Genomic DNA, 22,736 nt, shown 5'->3' on the forward strand with positions numbered 1-22,736 from the left:
TGAGCTGTTGTTCAGCATCTTAGCTGTAGAGGGCAGTGTCACTGGCCCTCATATGTGGGATCCGAACCGGGGCCCTCTGGTGTCCCAAGCCAGTTTTTAACCATCGCGCCACTCGGCCGGCCCCTAGATCCACTTCTGACACCAGATATAATAACCTAAAAATAAAAGGCCAAGTTAGAAGAAACAAGCATTTATTTGAGACCTAAAAATACAGCTATTTTGGAAGAACTGATTCAGGCAGAAACCCAAATAGTGTTCTGATTAGGAGGAGAATGTAAGGAGTATTTATGAGAAAGAAAAGGGGGAAAATTTGCATGAATAGAAGGAAGGAATTTCTATAGGTGCAGACAAGCTAACATAGTGATAGTAATTCTAAAGAATGTCTTTAATTTTCATTTCAGTAGTCATCATGTCTGCTTCCCTGTTATTTTTGCAAACAGTTGTTTGGAAAGATAATGCTGCTTGAGGTCCAGCCCAAAGTTGTTTTGTTTTGTTTCCCCCCAGTTTTAACATTCCAAAGGTTTGAGGAGTAACATGTTCAAAGCAGTTCCTCTGGGATGGCATCTTTGACTCCATTTTGAAGTGGCTCCACTTATATTATTTTTTACATCATAATTATTCATATCTTGAATGGCAGAAATAAATCTTCAAGTATTTGTTTTTAAAAAAGACAACAAGGTGTTCTATTTATGGAGCCCTTACATATTTGAGAATTCTTTTCTGTTATTGTCATCCAGGAACATTCATTTGGTTGGATATAAAATACTGTTTGCTAATCTCTTTAATGTCTGGCTTAATAAAAGATAGCCCATACATTTCTGCCTTCAATGTGTTGTAATATGTTGCCTTGGATGGAGCATATGAACAAAATCTGGCTTCACATCAATAAGCAATTGGAAAAGGGAGAAAATATTTTAATTTTTTCAGATAATTCTGTATATTCTTCTTTGACACCATACAAAAACTCAATAAATAGTCATTTCCTAAAGGTTAGTTGCAATGTAGAATCTAAAACCATATCAGTGAACTGTTCTTACTCTATTAAATTAGACTATTTATTTATCTTTCACTTTGATTAGAATTTTTATACATGTATAATTTTGTATCAGTATGCATTTGGTCATTTGGAAATTATTGGTTCACTGAGATATGCAAATCTTCCAAATATGAACAGAAAAAATCACTTTCATTTGCATTATTGCTGATCTCATCAGAAAACTAAGTACAGAGCTCAGGGTAGCAAATGCAATTTTACTAATATTTTAATTTTTATTTGAAATCTCAAATTTTTTCATGGCAACTAATACTGTCAATTGTTTTCTTTGAAGTGATAGTCTCACTTTGTTAATTTTCAAGAAAATGTTTAGGGCCGGCCGAGTGACTCAGCTGGTTAAGAGCTTGCTCAGGAGTGCGAGCTCTGAGCAACAGGGTCGCTGGTTCAATTCCCACATGGACCAGTGAGCTGCGCCTGAGCTGAGCTGCCGCTGAGCTGCCAACAGGTGGCAGGATGGCTCAGCTAAAAAAAAAAAAAAAAAAGAAAGAAAATGTTTGCCAATATTCAAGTCTCAATAACAATGGTTTTTCTGTCAGTAGTTCTTTTAAGTAAAAATAATGCTACATGAAAAAGGAAGCTAGTTCTGCTTGTGATTGAATCATACAAATGCTTTTCCTTGAGACAACCAATTGTACATCATTAGACAGCAGAAATGCATTATGTATATTTCCTTTTTGCCACATAGAATATTTTTTAAATCTGCACATAAGATTCAAGATTTAGTAAAATTAATATTTTTATTGTTTCCTCAAGGACACTCTTTCTCTCTCTCCCCTGCCAGTGTATTGTGGCAAAGAATATAACTACTCGTACAGTTGGCACCATGGCGTTAATTTGTGCTAAGCTGCCAGCGGTTTTACCCACTATTGCTTTTGTATCAACAGTGCAAATATTAACAGAGTAAAGAAGGCAAATAATATCTTAGTATTATTATAAAAACAGCTTTGACCTTGTGAACCCCCTGAAAAATATTTTAAAGACCTCAAGGGGTCCATAGACTACACTTTGAGAATGTCTGTTTTAGTAAATGTCTTTTGCTGACTTATGGTTATGTAACATAATTTTCCCTTAAAAATTCTGTATCCGCTGTTTCATTGACTTCTTATATTTAGTATTCCAGAAAAAATTAAAATCAAACATTTTTCCCCTTTATAACTAACTTGTTTATTCTGTTTAGGTTATAACACTTTATTTTTGTCATTAAGAAAATTTACCAGAGTGAGTCTATATGGGTCTGTTGGTTAATTTTTATTCAATATGGTAATTCCTTTAGTCTTACTACTTAGAGTTTTGTTGTTGTTTTTTTCCCCAGCTCCAAAAACTTTTATTTTTGTTTGCATTTTCTCCCTTAGAAACAGCAGTAATTATTGAGTTTGTGTGTTTTCTGCCCTTTATTGCTATCATCTTTTCTTTTATCATTTCATCCTTCTCCTTGTCCTCCACATTTTAGGGGAATTTTCATATTTACCCTCTACATCATTTATTAAATTGTTTATAATGCCCATTCTATGCATCTTTTTGTTGTATATTACTGTTTTGATTTCCTTGCAGTTCTCTCATATTTTATCTAACTTGATTTTCTTTGCTTTTGTGGTCTTTGTATTTCATCCTGCTGTCTTTTTATCTTCTTTGTTCTCTGTTTATGACTTTTACTCCCTTTTTGTAGAAGCCATGACCTCTTATATCCTAGTTAAGGGATTATTTAAAGGATTATTTAACATTTAAAGGTTAAAGTTCTCTATTATCTCAATAAAGACTTAGTTTTTATCAAAGTAAGAAGTGTGTATTTTCCTTGGTTCCATTTATGCTCACTTTTAGACTGCCTGATCACCATGTCAGAGCTTTAGCTATTTGGCAAGTTGTGTGCATAGATTCTGACCCTATGCCCTGTGTCTGGCACACATTCTCATAGAGAAGTTAAGGCATTCTAAGATAAAATCTTAACGTTCCATGCATTGTTTTCTGATACTTGGAACCAATGCATTGGGGAGAGCACATCTTTCCATCACTTGGTGTTTCCTTCAACCTAAGGAGAGCTTTATTAAATTCACTTTCCTAGGTTTTCTTTTGGCTTCCCAGGAGGCGGAGTGGGCGTTACCTGAATAATGAGTTTGAGATAATCGGTGTGAGTCGTTTAATTTCTTCATTTAGGAAACTGGTTTGCCTATAAAGAGTAGAATCTTTTGATAGTTCTCTTTCATGTTGTAAGATATGCAAGAGCAGGCCTTGCCACTATAGTAAAGAGGCCTACATTTTATAGGTATAGCTTCAAAGACCCCAACATCTGAAAAGTTGGGCTGTGAATATCAGTAAATAAATAAGGAGTTAAATTCTGGATGACAAAATATGTACACAAAGAGGCTGTTGGTGAGGTAGAGTGTGTAGCTTTGAGCTTGAGACTTTAGAGTATATTCAGCATGCTTTAACTTTAGTAATTTAAGAGGTTGTAGGTTTTTACAGTTGTGTAGGATCATTTTTAACTTCTGCAAAAGATTTTAAGTGTTAAGCCACCTCATATTTTGACAGTGGCAGATAACTACAGCTTATGTCAGAATATTTGTACTTCTGCAAAGCAAAGCTGCCCATGTTGGGCTTAAGCAAAGATGCAGTCCATAGCAAGAGAATACACCCCTCAGCTAAGACACTGCATAGGCCTGAGAGAGCCTCAAAGCATACATGACTGCTGCATCCTGAACCTTTAACAATGGCACTGGTCTCAGTCCACATGTGTCCAAGTCTTAGAAACCTCAGCAGAACTGGTAGATCTCGTGAGCACATACAACTGAGGCAAGAATTTAAACTCTAAAGGAAAACAATTATTTCAATACATAGTTCTTTAAAAACCTGGTGAGTACAAAAATGTTTGTGCTTTTAAAATACAAGCCAGCTGAATCCATATGAGCTACAAGCACTGATGAGGATTAAGCTTTAAATTATGATTGCCACAATCAAGTTTCTGTTTAGTGGCAATGTTCTGTATCTTGATCTGGGTGCTGCATGCTTGGATGTGTTCCCTTGGTGAAAATATATTGAGCTGTGCACTTGATTTGTGCACTTTTGTGTATGAATGTTTTACCTCAAAAAACTTTGTATGAAAATTGATTAGTGACAAGCTTATGTAGAAAGCATTCTTGTCTGCCTAAAATCCATTCTATATTTTAATTAAATGTCTTATTGTTCAAACAACTGTTAATCAAGTATTCTGTTACATGAAGCCAAAAATATCCAAATGCATTGTCCATTTAATCTAAGTTTACTCACTTATTGACATAAAGTTCTTCATAAATCTCCTATAATATGTAAAGACTTTTAGTAAAATAAAGTATGTCCCCCTTTTCATTCTTGTTATTATTTATGTGTAAACTTATTTATTAAGTATTTATTTATTATCACTCTTATAAGTTTGTCTATTTTAATACCAGTTTTGTTTTTACAGATTCCTCTATGGTGTCATTTCTTTTCTATTTTATTAATTTCTGTTTTTACTTTTATTATTACCTTGTTTGAAATTCTCTGCTTTTTAAGATTGTCTTTAATTCTGATTTATAATTAAATTGTGATATGTTTCTGTTGAATTTCTTTTTATTTATCCTTCCAGAATTTTGTTGGGCTTTCTAGAGCTAAGGCTTGATATCTCACAACAACCCTGGAAAATTCCTGGTCATTTTTATCTTCAAATACTTCTTCATCCCCATCTCTCTATTATGTCCTTCTGGAACTCCACTGAGTAATAGGGTAGAGTTTCTTATCCTCCATGTCTCTTAAGCTTTCATCTTTGCATCCATGGACAGCATTCTGGATAAATTTTTTTCAATCTGTTTTTTAGTTCACTGGTTCTCTTTTCAGTTGTATGTAATCTGCAGTTTAATCGGTCTCTTGACTATTTAATTTAACATCATATTTTTTTTTATTTAAAGAAGTTCTACTTTTGTTTAATCTGTTTGGTTGTTTATTATAGTCTCTTATTTCCTGCTGATATGTCTTCTTCCTGCTTCTATTTTTTGAAGCATATTAAACATAATCACTTTAGATTCTATGACTGGTAAAAATTCACAATATGGAACCTTTCATTTCTGTTTCTGCTGTCTGTTGGTTCTCTGGCTCTCACTCATGGCATCTTATGCCTGTAGGTGTTTTGTGATTTTTAATGTGAACTATTATATTTCTTGAAATTTATCTTCAGTAACTCTTTGAGGACTGTGTTGAAAATGAGCTCTTCCTAAGAACATTTGTATTTATTTCTGCCAGTTGTCACATTTTTACTTGAAAGTTTTCTAACCACACAGGCAACAGAAATTCAAACCAAAAACCTTTGTGAGGACTGGTATATTAGTTATCTATTGTATAACAAATTACATAACTTAGCAGCTTAAAACAATAAACATTTATTATCTTTACCTGGGTGGTTCTAGCTCAGAGTCTCATCTGAGGTCACATTTAAGATGTCAGCATGGACCATACTGACCTGAATGAGTAACTTCACTGGGGCTGAAGGACACACATTCAAGATAGCTCACTCACAGGCCTGGCGAGTCAGTGCTGGTGGCTAGGAGGAAGTCCCAGTTCCTTGCCTCTCCATAGTACTGCTTTAGAATCTTCATGACATGGCAGCTAATTTCTCCCTGCATGAGTGTTCTGAGGGAGAAAGGTAGAAGCCTCAATATCTTTTTTTTTAAGATTTTTATTGGGGAATTACGGGAGGGGAACAGCACTGGGGAATCGAGGAAGGGGAACAGACAAGTTACTCTCCTGTTGTTCTTCAGTCTAGTTGTGGGGGACATTGCTTCACTGGCCCATGTTGGTCTTATCATTGCGCTCTTCCCAGGCAAGGCAGATCCGTTGCCAGCCTCTGGAAAGCCCCTCACAGCGGCTTTTGGCTGGTCACACTGGCTGCCAGCCACTCACGGTAGCTTACAGCAGCCCAGTGCAGCAGGGGCTGCAGCCTACACCGTCGCACCGTCGCCGGCGACTCACAGCAGCCCAGCTCTAGGTCAAGCTGTTGTTCACCATCTTAGCTGTAGAGGGCAGTGTCACTGGCCTTCATGTGGGATCCAAACCAGGGCCGTGCTGCTCAGAGCTGGCGTTCCAAGCCAGCTCTTAACCAACGCACCACTCGGCCAGCCCAGAAGCCTCAATATCTTATGTGACCTAGCTTCAGAAATCATACACAGTCATTTCTACACTATCCGATTAGCTATATAAATGAGCCTTATTCAGTGTAAGAGGTGACTATATAAAAGAGTATGAATGCTAAAAGGCAGAGATCACAAGAACCAACTTATATGCTGGCTCCACTAATAGCTTATTATTGTAAATTATCCAATGAGATTTTCTCCTCATTCTCTCCAATACAAGGTCAATCAGGTATGTTTCCTTGTCACATGATTTTTTTACAAGATTTATGTTTACTTTTACACTGGGGGCGCTCTCCTTTGGGACCTAACTATAAGTAGCCATCTACTATTACATTCTCTATTTAAGAGGAGCTGTGATCCATGTAGCCATCAAAATGGAAGTCAAGGCCTCAAGGTTGGTCAGAAAATCTCAGAATAGGTGTTAAAGCATTGAACTTCCAAAACTCTTCTTGCAATTCATACTGAGAATTTGGAGATATCTTTCATACCAGCCCAGCAACACATTTAAAAGATTTATAAAATAATATTTTATTCAGAATTTTAATTGAAATAGTAGATTTATTCAAATTAACTCTTCATTATATAATCAGAAATAGAATACAACTAAAATGTTTCCTTGAATTCACACTATTATTATATTTCTAATTTTGAGAAAGGGATTCTTGCCACTTTAACCGCAATCTATCTTCTACTCTATATATGCATTTAAGACTATTAATGTTCCTCTTGGTACTGTTTCAGCCACTTCTTATAAATTTTAAAATGTATGTCATTCAGTTCTAAATATATCCTAATTCTTCATTATATTTTATTCTTAGGTTCATGAATTGTTAAAGTATGTTTTATAAGTAATTTTAAGGGATTAATTTTTAATTAGTTAATATAGTCATAAAAATGAAAAATGTAAAAGGTATTCACTGAAAAGTTTTCATCCTACTACTGATCCATCCATCTGAATGGTGTTATACACTGCCTCAGTACAAATGCTCACTGTTAAATTTTTTGTGTATATTTTAAAATAATTTTATATATACATGTAAATATATATACGAGTATGTGTGTACAAACACACACACACATACACACACACACACACACAATCCCCCTTTTATACAAAAGGTGTTATATATTAAACCATACTCAGTATCTTGAATTATTTACTTCAGCTGTGCATCTTGTTCTTTCCTTTTACATAAGTCCATAGAAAGAGGTATGTTTTAAGTTTCCCAAATGTGTGAATTTAAAAATTATCTTTTTATTATCAATTTCTAATTTTATCTCATTATGATCAGAAATTGTGGCCCGCAAAACAGTAATTTTATTGTTAAACTTTACTTCCTAACTTAGTGTGTTCAGGAATGTTGATATATAAAATATCCCATTCAACTCACCTGCTTAGCTGGGATCTTGGAGAACAATTGTGCATCATGAAATTTAGCAGATAGTGATTCCAATTGCAGCGATTTTTCCAGGCATTGTAGATTGCTTGGAACAAATCAAATAGCTGTTATGCATCTATTGATTTTGCATAGGATTTTTAAAAAATCTATATCAGTTTACAAGGATCACCAGATGCTATTTGCTTTGACCTAGAAGAGCCTACAGTATACCGTCACAGATTTGCTCAAGTCGTCTTTCTTTCTCCCTGACATAATATAATGTAAAGAAGTTTTGATGGTGCTGACATCTCAAGATCATCACACTAGTCACACATTAATAATATTATGCTGCTTGTACCTGTTCAGCTGGAAGGACCAAGGACCTAAATGCTTTTAAGGGAGACTTCCACTTTTGAACATGGAAGTATAAGTGGGGCCAGATTTGCCCTCCCACCTCAAGTGACTAAAAACACAGACAAAAGATAAAAATGGTTGTCCTAAAGTGGACAATAGGTGATGCAGAAGAGTGGTCCCTGGAAGAAAAGGGGAAAAAATGAATTACCCAGCCTCATAGCTGGAGATAGTTTCTAGAACTCAACACACTGAGAAGAAACAAAGCCCAGGGTCTCCTTGAGTTAGGGAGCTATAGCTGAGAATTTGGAAAGGTCAAGGCATTTGTAATACACAGGACAAAGTACTGGAAAGGAGAGAGCTGAAGAGATCTACAGAGGGTTTCCTGTAGTCTTCAGTTGAATACTGATCAACACATGGGTGTGAGAAAACTACAATAGACCAGTGAAATAACCATTGGGCATAAGCAGCAGAATAAATCCCAGAAAGCAGTTAACGTTGTGAGTAGTTCATATTCCCAATAATCAGTGTGGAGAAACCTTGTAATACACAGAGCTAGCTAGGGTACAGTACTAAGAAGGGCTGCCTCAGTAAAGGTGCCAATTTAACTCTAGAAAAAAGGTGGCTCTGATTTTACCTAACAAAGATTAAAAGCAATCCTTGAAAGGACCAAACTGGGCCGGCCGAGTGGCACGTTGGTTAAGCGTTGGCTTGGGACGCCAGCTCTGAGCAGCAGCATCCTGGTTTGCATCCCATATGCGAGCTAGTGACACTGCGCCCTCTACAGCTAAAATGGTGAACAGCAGTTCGATCTGGAGCTGGGCTGCCGTGAGTTGCTGGCATCAGCGTAGGCTGTAGTGGGGCTGGCCAGCAGCCAGTGTGCCCTTTCGTGAGCCTCCGTGAGTGGCCGTCCAATAACCAGCGAGCGACTGCCTCACCTGGGAAGAGTGCAATGATAATACCAACATGGGCCAGTGAAACGATGTCCTCCACAACTAGACTGAAGAACAAAAAGGACAGCAACTTGTCTGTTCCCCTTCCAATTCCCCAACACTGTTTCCCTCCCCCAATTCTCCAATAAAATCTTTTTTAAAAAAGGAAGGACCAAACTGTTTTCAAGCAAATTAACAGCATCTCAGAATAAAAACAGCAATATTTAAAACTACCAAAAAAGGGCCAGCCGAGTGGCTCAGTTGGTCAGTTGGTTTAAGAGCGTGAGCTCTGAGCAATGGGGTCACCATTTCGATTCCCATGTGGGCCAGTGAGCTGTGCCCGAGCTGAGCTACCAACAGGTGGCAGGATGGCTCAGCTGGTGAGAGCAGGTGCTCCTAACAATAAAGTTGCTGGTTTGACTCCCGCATGGGATGGTGGGCTATGCACCCCCACAACTAAGATTGAACATGACAACTTGAGCTAAGTGTCTGCGAGCTGCCAGCAGGTAGCCAGATGGCAACTGGACTTGGTGCTGAGCTAGCTGTGCCCTTCACAACTAAGATTGAAAGACAACAATTCCTTCCCCAATTCCCCAACACTGTTCCACTCCCCCAATTCCCCAATAAAATCTATAGTAAAAAATAAAACCTACCAAAAAAATTTTTAAAAATCAACATCTAAAAATGTAAAATTCAAAATATCTGTCATTCAATATAAAATTATCAGACATGCAAATAAACAGGAAAATACAACCCATAATGAGGAGAAAAATCAATCAATAGAAAGAGACCTAGAAATGACACAAATTTTAGGTATATATTCCATAAGTTCAAAAAAGTACAGGAAATTAAGAGCATGTTGAAAGGCATGGAAGATACAAAAAAAAAATTCATATAGAACTTTTAGAAATGAAAAATATGCTGGATGGGATTTGTATTAGTCTGCTAGTGTGGCCATAACAGAATGCCACAAACTGGATGGCTTAAACAATAGTTGTTTATTTTTGCAGAGTTCTGGAGGCTGACATCTAAGATCAAGGTGCCAGCAGAGTTGGCTTCTGGTGAGGACTCTCCGATTGATATGCAGATGGCCACTTTCTTTCTGTGTCCTCACATAGCATTTTCTCTGTATGCATGCACTCCTGGTGTGTCTTCCTCTTATAAGGACACCAGTCCTATTAGATTAGCGATCCCCCTTTATGGTTTCATTTAACCTTAATTACTTTCTTTAAGGCCCTATCTCCAAATAAGTAACATGGAGGTTAGGGCCGCAATATATGAACTTTGAGGGGGACACAATTCAGTCTATAACAGGATTAATAACAGATTAAACACTACTGAAAAATGATTAGGGAACTTGAATGCAGCAATGGAAGCTATACAAAATGAAACACAAAGAAGGAAAAAAATCACTGAAAAATGTAAACAAAACATTAGTGAGGTAGGGGACAACTTCAAGTGGCTTAGTCTACATATAATTGAAGTCACTGAAGGAGTGAAAGGCAGACAGAAGAACTAATTGAAAGGCTGAAGGATAAAAAAAATTCCAAATTGATGAAAGCTATAAATCCACAGATACAAGAATCTCAACAAACCCCAAGCCCAAGCTATAGCAACAAAAACACATAATAATCAAATTGCTTAGAACTGATAAGGAGAACATCTTAAATCTTAAAATCAGCCAGATAAAAGAAGAAAACATGTACAGAATATAAAGATAATAATGGCAGCAGATTTCTTAAAAACAATGCAATTTTGAAGAGTGTTGAAACATTATCTTTGAAGTACTGGAAGAAAAAAAAGAAGAAGAAAAAAAATGTCAACCTGAATTCTATACCCAGAGAAAACATTTCAAAAACAAAAAGGCCAAATGAAAACTTTCCCAGCATACGAAAGCTGAAAAAGTTCATACCAGCACACATGAACTACAAAAATGTTAAAGGAAGCCTCCTGGAAGAACGAAAATATCAAATGGAAATACGAATCTACATCAAATAACAAAGAGTACAGGAAATGATAAATATATGGGTGACTATAAAAGAACTTAAAAAAATATTTTAGGGCCGGCCAAGTGGCTTAGTTTGTTGAGAGCACGCTCAAGAGTGCGAGCTCTGAGCAACAGCGGTTTGATGCCTGGCCCGAGCTGAGCTGCTGCTGAGCTGCCAACAGGTGGCAGGATGGCTCAGCTTAAAAAAAAAAAAAAAAAAAAAAAGGTGGGGGGCCGGCCGAGTGGCGTGATGGTTAAGAACTGGCTTGGGACGCCAGAGGGCCCCGGTTCAGATCCCACATATGAGGGCCAGTGACACTGCCCTCCACAGCTAAGATGCTGAACAACAGCTCAACCTGGAGCTGGGCTGCTGTGAGTCGCCGGCGACGGCGTGGGCTGCAGCCCCTGTGGCAGTGGGTTGCCATGGGCTACCGTATGTAGCCAGCAGCCGCGTGAGCGGCCAGCAGCCGCAGTGAGCGGCCATCCAGAAGCCGGCGACTGATCTGCCTCGCCAGGGAAGAGCGCAATGATGGTGCCAACTTGGGCCAGTGAAGCAACGTCCTCCACAACTAGATTGAAGAACAAGACAGCAGCAACGTGTCTGTTTCCCTTCCCCCAATTCCCAGCACTGTTCCCATCCCCCCAATTCCCCAATAAAAAAAATCTAAAAAAAAAAAAAAAGACTGGAGTGGTTATACTGATATAAGACAAAATAGATTTTTCAGACAAAAAATTGTTACTAGAGATTAAGAGTTTATAATGATAAGATAGTCAATCTATTAGGAATGCATAATAATTATAAACGTGTGCATAACAATTGAGTCTCAAATTATGTAAAGCAAATATTGACAGAATTGGATGGAGATATTGACAATTTAACAATAATAGTTAAAGATTTCAATACCCTACTTTCAACAATTAGGCAGAAGATCAATAAGGAAATAGAAGAACTGAACACTATAAAGCAACCAGACACAATAGACATCTATAGAACAGTCCACCCAACAACAGCCAGCAGCATACATATTCTTCTCAAAGAGTACATGGAATATTCTCCAGAGTAGATCATATGTTAGAGTATAAACCCAGTTTCAATAAATTTAAAAGAATTGATATCATATAAATTGTAGTCTCCAATCACAATGGAGTAAAATTATAAATCAATAGCAAAAGGAAACTTGGAAACTCACAAATATGTAAAAAAATAAACATAAGTCAGGGAAAAAGACATGATGCCTTCACTCACCACTACTATTTGACATTATATTGGAGGATCTAGCCAGGGCTATTTGGCAAGAAAAAAATACACAAAAGACATTCATATTAAAAAGTAAAATAAAACTATCTCTATTCACAGATGATAAGATCTTTTATATATAAGAAACTCACACACACACACACACAAACTAACAAGTTCATGAAGGTTGTGTATTGATGCAAGATCAATATACAAAAATCAATTGTATTTGTAGACTCTAGCAATGAACAATCCAAAAGAAATTAAGGAAACATTTTCATTTATAATAGCCTCAAAAAGAATAAAATACTTCGGAATAAGTCTAACAAAAGAAAGGCAAGGTTTGTACACTGAAAACTACAAAACATCAATGAAAGCAATGTCAACAGACTGAAACACTTAGTATTGTTAAGATGGCAATACTACCCAAATTGATCTGCAGAATGAATGCAACTTCTATCAAAATCCCAGCTGCCTTTTGTGCAGATATTTACAAGGTGATCCTAAAATACATATGGAAATGCAAAGGACCCAGAATAACCAAAACAATCTTGAAAAAGAATAACAAAGTTGGAAGACTCATGCTTCATATTTTCAAAACTCCCTACAAAGCTAGAATAATTAAGTGAGTGTGGTACTGGAGTAACCATAGACATATTGATCAATGGAATGAAACTGAGAATCCAGAAATAAACCTGTACTTCTATGACCAACTGGGTTTTAATAAGGGTGCCAAGACCATTCAATGAGAGGAGAATAATGTCTTTAACAAAAGGCTTTGCGTCAGTCTCAGCCTATTGATAATGATGCTCATTGGCTAAGAATGCGTGAGGCACTTGCCTGGGCTAATATTACTCATAGAAAGCCCCCACAGGCCTTTCCCCCACTGGGCCAATATTGTGGCTGGAATAGCCCTTGTGGTTCTTATTATGATTGCAAGATGCACTTTAGCAAAAACCATCAGGGAACATTGAGGAACAAGATTTATTGTTCACAGGTCTTGGAGAGTACACGGCATGCCTGAGGGGCACACAGCCATGTTGCAGGTAGAGAGAGAGCATGCAAACATGGGGCTCTACTTTGTTTGGGTCTAGAGTGGAGTGTCTAGGGTTTTGTGGGTTCACTCTTTACTGGCTAATTTAAAGCGTAAGAGCAAGAATTAGGTCATGGGAAGGGAGAAGCAGGGTCACTCAAATGGTCAGTTATCTGGGTGACCCAGGGCTTTCTGAAAGAGAAAATTTCATGGGTTGAGGCAGCCTAATTCTAACTTGGTTGTTTTGCAGTAGCTGTGTCATACAGCTGGCAATATGTTTACTCAAGATGGATGTCTTTTGAAATGGATGTCTCAGCAATCAGAAGCTTAATGTCAGGCACTTACACTGCATTGATGCTGGGACAACTGGAGACCAACATGCAAAAGGATGAATTTGGGCCCCCACTTCACATCATATACAAAAATTAAGTGAAAGGGATCATAGATAGAAATCCTAAGTCTTCAGAGGCTTCAGTTAACTTTGTGGCTACTGCCACTACATACAAACAAGGAAGGTAGGCTTTTGCTACAGGGTCAAGTAAGAGGCCAAATAAGCTTTTGATTTAGAGCCCCAAAACTGGTACTGATCTTTCATGTATATATAGAAAGTTTTACTGTAATTGGGGAGCTCAAGGATAGGAAGATTTTTGAAGGGAATCAAATCAATTTGCTTTGGCAGCACATACATTAAAATTGAAGGGAATCCTTTAAGTTACAGAAAGTAGTCTCTAGAGAATCTGCCCAGGGCAAGAGCTTGGGTAAGTCTGCTCTTATCAGAACATATAAAGGGGCAGTCATTCCAAAAAGTTAGCAATCCAATGTCTATAATATCTTATGAGACTGAGAAATCCTTGATGTCATCTTTTGGTAATTGGATGTGGGCAAGTCCTAAACTGCTTCCAGTATATGAGGAGAAAGAGACTTTCTACTTTGTTTGATGTTATGGCCTAGATAATGCACTTGAATCAGATAAAATTGGAGCTTACTCTTAGAGACATTGTGTCCTTTGTACATTGATGCTTTCTGCTAATCAATTTTGGGAATCAATTTTGCAAGGCTCTCCATCTGGGGAGCATAACAGTGGGTGGTCATATTGTATGAGAATAAGCTATCTCTTAGGGTACGGTAGAGTATTTTGGAAAAATAAGAGGATGCTTCATAAACCCCTGGGCATAAATTTTCAATGTGTATTGTTTGTTTTTTAAATGAATACAAATAAATATGTGCTTGGTTGCAAGTATTCTGACGAATATGAGGCTTAAATCTACCACTGTAGAGTAAGTGGCTGTCTCAGAGGTTGAGGATAGGATGGAATTGGGATTGGGGGTTACAGGGAAATGAGGAATCACAACCTTGTTAGTGGTTCTTCTATCTTGTACAAACTGGCTGCTGAGCCTATTGGCCTTTTTGATGGGCAGAATGGCATTAATCCACGGGCTAGTCTTTTAGGTGGTCTACAGAATACAATGGGCTAATATCCTCCTTTTGATAATAAGGTTTTGTAGTAGGTTTGGGGTCAATTTTGGAAGGGCATAGCTGGGATGACAGAGACCTTGAAGGGTTCGGTCTTCTTTATGTCCCACATCTATTTTTGGCCCAGAGGCGATCAGGGCTTTTTTCCAAGGTCCGAGATATGAGTAGGGAAGGTGTCAGGCAGTGGATAATCAATCATGCCATCATAAAATTATTGGCCAATTATGGTATTCCAGTTACAACTGGAGTGAAATTACTGAGCAGAAAATTGTGTTGATTACTGAAAACTTTTTGTTACTCCAAGGAAGGGAATTATAGAAAGATTGTAGGGTTTATGATAGAAATGAAGCATTCTGGTTTTGCAACTGTATGGAAATCTCTCTGCTTTGTGTTAAGGGCAATTGTGGGCAGACCAGAGCAGCTACTTTCACAGAGGGGTGTCATTTTGGCAGCCAAACTTTTTCCTCTGTCTTTTTAGATCCTATCTTCCAAGCTAAAGCAGAGCAATTGTTCTTCTAATGTCTCCCTATAATATCGACAGGTGTCTTTGTCTAGATTGGACAGAGAGGTTTCCTTGTTCTAGTTCTACCTAGTTACTTAATCTAAAGAGCTATTAATTTGATCTACATATATTTTTCTAAGTTAAACTATTTTCACAGTGCTCTGAAAGATCTTGTAATTTAGAGAAGGGGACACACTATCGCCCATATTTTAACACCGACAAAGAAATTACATAAGAGAGCTGTGATAAATTTATCCTTACTCTAGAGTGTTCCTGAAAGTGGTAGTTAAGTGGTCTCTGAAATGGATATAAAGAGATAGATTTATTCTGTCTGTTTACAAACTTGACTTTTTGACTAATTTTTTATAGGAAAGACTTCATGTAAAGCTACTAAGAGATCTCCTATTTTTATATTTTAAATTTCCATTTTTGCTCAAATTTTAATGCATATACTTAATATAATTTGGTGATAAGTCCAGCCTACCTTTTCTATCCAGGTTTTCCATCTCTATGCTTCAGAAAGTGATTAACCACACTAAAAAATTTTAGAACAATCCTAAAGTTTGGTGAATTTTATCTTCGCTTGAGAGAGTTAGGAAGGTCATTAACTAGATTATGCAAATTTGATTTTGGCCAAGGTTTAAAGTTACAAGTGCATTAAACGTAGGAGGTGACCTTCACTTACACCCGTGTTAAGCCATTTTGCAGGGATAGTGTCAGTGAGAGAAATGTGTTTAGGAAAGAGCAGTGAAGAAAACAAAGAAGGCCCAGTGAGGGTGCAGAAGGAGGATGGGGAAATCAGAGCAAGGAGAAAGAGGGCAAGGTACCGGGTGAAGGTCAAAAGAGAGGCCCATCTAACGTTGGTCAGAAGAGGGAGAGGAGCCTTTAAGGATGGATTTTAAGGTTCTCTAGATTTTTATTAGCCTTTTCTAAAAGTCCTTTAGGGAATCAATTTTAGAATTTTTCTGCCTTTGAGAGACTTTTTTATAACAATAAAAAATATCATTTGATTCTATGACACCAAAGATCTGAATAATTTTGTTTATATGTCAGTTCCCCAGAGTGGTCATTGAAGTTTTTTAAATTGTCCTTGATGGAATCCTGTCAGAGCTTCATATATCTGGTGCTACTGGCACCATAATGTATGTATGTGTTAGTGGGAGAATGACCTGGAGTTCATTGACTAACTTGATTGCACATATTTAAAAGATAAGGAAAAACAAGAGACGATATGGTCCCAGAGAATCTCAGCACTATATATCACCTTATTTATAAAAGCCCTGAATGGTGCAAAACAATTCAAATCAAGAAGCTGATACCGGGGCAGCCGGATAGCTCAGTTATAAGAGCTTGAGCTCTGAACAACAGGGCTGCCAGTTCATCCCCACATGGGCCAGTGAGCTGCCAGTAAGCTGCGCCCTCTATAGCTAAGATTGTGAACAACGGCTCGATCTGGAGCTGGGCTGCTGTGGGCTGCCGTGGGCTGCCGTGGGCTGCTGTGAGTGGCCATGAGTGGCTGTGGGCTGCCATGGGCTGCAGTTGGTAGCAGGAGTGAGTGGCCGGCAGCCAGTGTGAGCTGCTGACCGACAGTCAGCACCGACTGACTGTCTCAGCCGGGTAGAGCGCAATGATCATAATACCAACATGGGCCAGTGAGTGGTGTCCTTCACAACTAGACTGAGAACAACAACTCAAAGGTGGGGAGAAGGGGGAAGGGGGGAGGGAAGAGAGGGAAGAAAAAAAAAGCTTATACCAAGGACAATAAAGAGAAAGAATAATGGCTTAGGTGATGCTCGAGAGAAGAGCATCATTCATCAGGAGCAGGACTTACTCAAATGTGTAGTCACTAGGATTTACAGGAGGGGAGATGGCAAAAGTTTCTACTGTATTTGATCCAGGCTGAGCAGCAGAGGGACCAAGTCATGGCACCAGAAGCTGGCGAAGAAAATCAACCAGAACACTGTAAAGTATAAGCCTCATTCAGAATGCTGGTGTATGAAAACCATTCTAAAGAGGTGTTATGCCCTGGGGAAGAAAGAAGATTTTATAGAGCTTTAGTCTAAGAAATCAGCCTGAAGTTCAACGCGTTTTGAAAATAATTGGTCAACAATTATTCTTGGAAGAGGGAGGTATTATTTTTGCAGTTTTGTAGCCATTGGTTGGGCTACCTGCCAAAAAATACCACCATTCATAGGTGAAAGGCTTCCAAGTATGGTCTGAAGGCAATGGACAGAATTTGTGGCAATTGAATTATTTGACCAGGAAATTCAAACCCTGTTCAAGTAAACAAATACCGACCTAATATACCATTAAAATTTGTAGGTGTTACCTTTCGCTTCAGTTTCTCTGTCCAGCAGAACCTGGCATGTGCTTGACTGGTAATCAATGTCTGGAACGGTCCTGAAAGCTTCCTTTGTTCCCCTTTTCTGAAAGGAAATCTTGGGGGTCGGCCGAGTGGCTCAGTCGGTTAAGAGTTAGCTTAAGAGCGCAAGCTCTGAGCAACAGAGCTGCCGGTTCCATTCGCACATGGGCCAGTGACGCTGCGCCCAAGCTGAGCTGCCACTGAGCTGCCAACAAGTGGCAGGATGGCTCAGCTGGTGAGAGCACGTGCTCCTAACAACAAAACTTGCCTGTTCGATGGTGGGCTACGCCCGTTGCAGCTAAGACTGAACTCAGCACCTTGAGCTGAGCTGCTGCCCGGATCGCTCAGTGGATAGAGCTTGTGCTCTTAACAACAAGGCTGCTGGTTCGACCCCCACATAGGATGGTGACTACACCCACCCACAACTAAGATTGTAACATAGCACCTTGAGCTTAGAGGCCACAAGCTGCCGACGGGCAGCCAGGTGGTGACTGGCACCCTCCACAACTAAGACTGAAGAACAGCAACTTAGCTGGTCCCCCCTCCCAATTCCCCAACACTGTTCCCCTCCACCAATTCCCCAATTAAAAAATAAATAAACAAATAAAATAAAAGGAAATCTTTATTGTATTTTAGCTATTTTTCTCCATTATTGTAAAGTAGGACTACTACAAGTGGTTAACTTGACCACTTAATCCATTTGCAGTCAGGTTGCTAGGGTTGGAATCCTGGACCTACCACTCTCTAGCTGTGTGAGTTACTCATGGTTGTGCTTGACCCATGGATGAAATTTTAGAATTGAAGCTCTAAACTTTCTCTTTTAGTGTGTCTGTATATTTATATGTCAGGAAGGTGGTTATTTTTCATTGTGTACATGTGTAATAGTTTCCTAATTCCAGATGTTATTACCAAATTAGATTATAAAGTCTATCAAGTGAATTTATTTTGATTGGCTTAGAGATAAATAAGTACCTACATAAATTAAATTTTCCAAAATTCTCAGAAATTAAGGAAACTGAACTTCTAAAACTTTTTTTTTTAAGATTTTATTGGGGAATTGGGGGAGGGGAACAGTGTTGGGGAGGGGAAAAGCCAAGTTGTTGTCCTTTTCTTCAGTCTAGTTGTGGAGGACGTCGCTTCACTGGCCCATGTTGGTATTATGATCATTGCGCTCTTCCCGGCTGAGGCAGATTGGTCACCGGCCATTGGAAGGCCACTCACGCTGGCTGCTGGCCACTCACGGTAACTCATGGCAGCCCACTGCAGCCTACGCCTGTCACTGGCCACTCACAGCCGCCCAGCTCTAGGTCAAGGTGTTGTTCACAATCTTAGCTATAGAGGGCGAAGCTCACTGGCACATGTGGGAATTGAGCCAGCATCCCTGTTGTTCAGAACTAACACTTATCAACTGAGCCACTCGGTAGGTCCCGAACTCCTAATACTTTTAATGAGAAAAAAAGAATCATTCTTGTAGAGATGAACCCATAAACATTTTAAGAACTCAAGTTAACATAATTTAGATAAATCTCTGGCAAACAAAACTAATTTAATGATTTTGGTTTAATAAAAATAGGTATGTTTTCTCTGAGTTATAGGTGTTGGGGAGGGGGAAATCCTTTCTTCACCCCTCTAGGGTTCTTATGGCTTGACTAATAACATAATTGACATAAGATTAGTTAACAGCAGAAAAAAACAATTTAATATGTGCACATGGGAGATCATAAATGATGCTCAGAGAACTAATCGAAGCTGGTAGCTATTTATACTTTTAGACAAAGAAACAATACATTTGTGAAGAATTGACAGAACAAAGAAACTTAGGTTTTGTTGTTCATTAGTAAGGAATCTAAGCAAACTTTGTACTTGGGTAGTAAATTAGTAAAGGAGTAATAAGGTTTGTTTATACAGGCTTTTTAGCCCTGGGTTCCTTAACTCTAACAATAAGCGTGTCTCTCTGAGCAACCCCCAGAACAAAGAGGGTACCTTTCACAGGGGAGATTTATTTCCTGCATTCAAAGAGACAAGGGAGGGTCAATGTGTCCTTGCACCAGCTTCTTGTCAAGTAAATTTAATTCAAAGTAACCAATTTGCCATTGTGGAATATTTTGAGGTGGCCTGCCCTGGACTTCAAAATAGGTATTAAGTAGAGTATAAGTGTAAATTTTTATTCTGCTTAGATATGTTTTTAAACTTAATAGGTTTGCAGATTAAATAAGCTAGCATTACGTATACCATCATGCACTGCATAATGATGTTTGGTCAATGACATATCTATACAATGGTGGCCCCATAGATTATAATGGAGCTGGAAAATTTCTATTGCCTAGTGACATCAAAGTCATCATAATCTAGTACAATGCATTACTCATGTGTTTGTGGTGATGCTGGTGTAAACAAACCTACTGTGTTGCCAGTTGTGTAAAAGTATAGCACATACAATTATGTACAGTATATAATACTGGATAATGATTATAAACAACTGTGTTACTGGTTTATGTACTTACTATACTATACTTTTTATGGTTATCTTAGAGTATACTTTTTCTACTTATAAAAAAAAAATGTTTGCTATAAAACAATATGCCGTGTTACGCCAGCTAACACTCATATATCTCGTGTTTACCATGTCTCTTGATTGCATCATTTTTTCTTATGCTTAATTTAATCTCCTGTTGTTTTGTACAGTAACATGCTTTCAGGTTTGCAGCCTAGGAGCAATAGGGCATACCATACAGTAGGCTATACAGTCTAGGTTTGTAGTAGGCTATACAATCTAGGTTTGTGTAAGTTCACTCTATGATATTCACACAATGACAAAATCTCCTAACGATGCATTTCTCAGAAAGTATGCCTATCATTAAGTGACACATAGCTGTAGTTAATGTTTAAGATTACAAAAAGTGTAAATTTGTTTTAACCACATAGAATAATTATTCTATGTATCAAACTTTATTTTAACAATAATTAATTTGAAGTTAGTTTTAAAGATCTTAGGGAACTTAAAACCTTGAACTGATAACTATATTGTTAATGAATATTTGTTAGACACCTATATCATTTTTAAGACAGAATACCAAAATACTGATTATTAGTTATAATTTTAAGTATATGTGCTTCTTATTTTTTTTAGAATAGGGAACCCCTACTCTTTTTTTGGGGGGGGGAGCAGTGTGTTTTTCAAGGACCCATCAGTTCTAAGTCAAGTAGTTGTTTTCATCTAGTTGTGGAGGGCGCAACTCAGTGGCCCATGTGGGGATCGAACTGGCAACCTTGGTTTTATGAGCACTGAGCTCTAACCACCTGAGCTAACCAGCTGCCCCTATGCTACAGAAAGACTGTACGAGGTATGATCAAACAATATGGTGAATGCTTAAATTTAAAAAATGTATTACAGTAAAAGACACATTGCCATTAATCCCCCCTCAAAGCACTCCCCCTCATTTCAAACACACTTATCCCATCATTCTTGCCACTTTCTGAAGCAGTTCTGGAAGTCTTATTTTGTGAGTGTCTTTAGTTGTGCAGTCGTGGCTGCCTCGATGTCCTGAATCATTTTGTCTTTGGGGAAGAGCCAGAAGTCACACGGTGCCAGATCCAGTGAATAAGGCAGATGAGGACACACTGTAATGTTTTTATTTGACAGAAATTGCCGTACCAGAAGTGATGTGTGACACAGAGTCCTTTCGCTGTGATCACAAAAAACAATGAATGCTGCTGCTGAGTGCCATCCAACAAAAAGGCAGGGATCTTCAATATGGGAAGTGGCGTGCCAGCCAGGTGGCACAGTTGGTTAAGAGAATGAACTCTGAGCAGCAGGGTCACTGGTTCGATTCCCACATGGGCCAGTGAGCTGCACCCGAGCTGAACTGCCACTGAGCTGCCAATGGCTGGCCGGGTGGCTCAGCTGGTGAGAGCATGTCTTCTTAACAACAAGGTTGCCGATTCGACTCCTGCATGGGATGGTGGGCTGCAACCCCCCACAACTAGATTGAAAGCGACAACTGAACTTGGAGCTGAACTTGCACCCTCCACAACTAAGATTGAAGGACAACAACTTGACTTGGAGCTGATGAGTTCTGGAAAAACACAATGTTCCCCTTCCCCAATTCCCCAACACTGTTCCCTTCCCTAATTCCCCAATAAAATCTTAATTTATATATATATGGGAAGTGGTGCGTTGAACCTTAGTAACAGTGTGTGTGACAAGTTTCAACTTGTCCAGCGCAGTCAGTCAGGTGTGAGCTACAGTTGAGAGAAGGTGTGTTTTAAAGTGTGCCACAGGGCCGGCCGAGTGGCACGATGGTTAAGAACTGGCTTGGGACGCCAGAGGGCCCTAGTTCGGATCCCACATATGAGGGCCAGTGACACTGCCCTCTACAGCTAAGATGCTGAACAACAGCTCAACCTGGAGTTGGGCTGCCATGAGTCGCCAGCGACAGTGTAGGCTGCAGCCCCTGCTGCAGTGGGTTGCCATGGGCTACCGTGTGTAGCCAGCAGCCAGCGTGAGCGGCCAGCAGCCAGCGTGAGCGGCCGTCCAGAAGCCGGCGACTGATCTGCCTCGCCCGGGAAGAGCACAATGATGGTGCCAACTTGGGGCCAGTGAAGCAACGTCCTCCACAACTAAACTGAAGAACAAAATGACAGCAACTTGTCTGTTCCCCTTCTCCCAGTTCTACCTGTTACTTTTCTCTGTCAAATAGAAGCTACTTTGGTTAATTGTCCTGTGCATTTTGTCTCCCACACTCCAAAATATTTAATATCTCTTGAATCTATTCGTGTCTTTTTATTTCCTTCACAACCACTGCCTCACTTGCTCAAGCTGTGATTATCGTTCACCTGAACTATTGAACTAGTTTCTTAATTGTTGTTATAATTTAGAGTACTATTTATGAAATTAAAATCAGAATATGATATTCACTTCTTTGTAACTGTCAGTGTCTGTCCATTGCATGGTGTGACCTCATCCTGCCTTTCCAACTTTATCTTCTATTTCTTTTCTACTCACTCTCACTACTCTTGAGCCATATAAGCTTCCTCTGGTTTCCATCAATATCCTTCTCAACCCACAACCTTGGTGCTCGCTGTTCCTTCTACCTGAATGTTCTTCGCATGACTGGATCCTTTTCATCATCTAGGTCTCAGATGAAATATTACCTTCTCAAGAGGTCTTGCCTGACTACTCTATCTAAAACAACCCAGCCCCCATCACATTTTCATTTTTATTTTCTTCTTAGTGCCCACCAAAATCTATGATCTGAAATTATCTTAGTCATTTTTTGCTTAATTATTTC

Source organism: Hipposideros armiger, unplaced genomic scaffold (genome assembly GCF_001890085.2).
Source record: "Hipposideros armiger isolate ML-2016 unplaced genomic scaffold, ASM189008v1 scaffold_134, whole genome shotgun sequence".
NCBI lineage: Eukaryota > Metazoa > Chordata > Mammalia > Chiroptera > Hipposideridae > Hipposideros > Hipposideros armiger.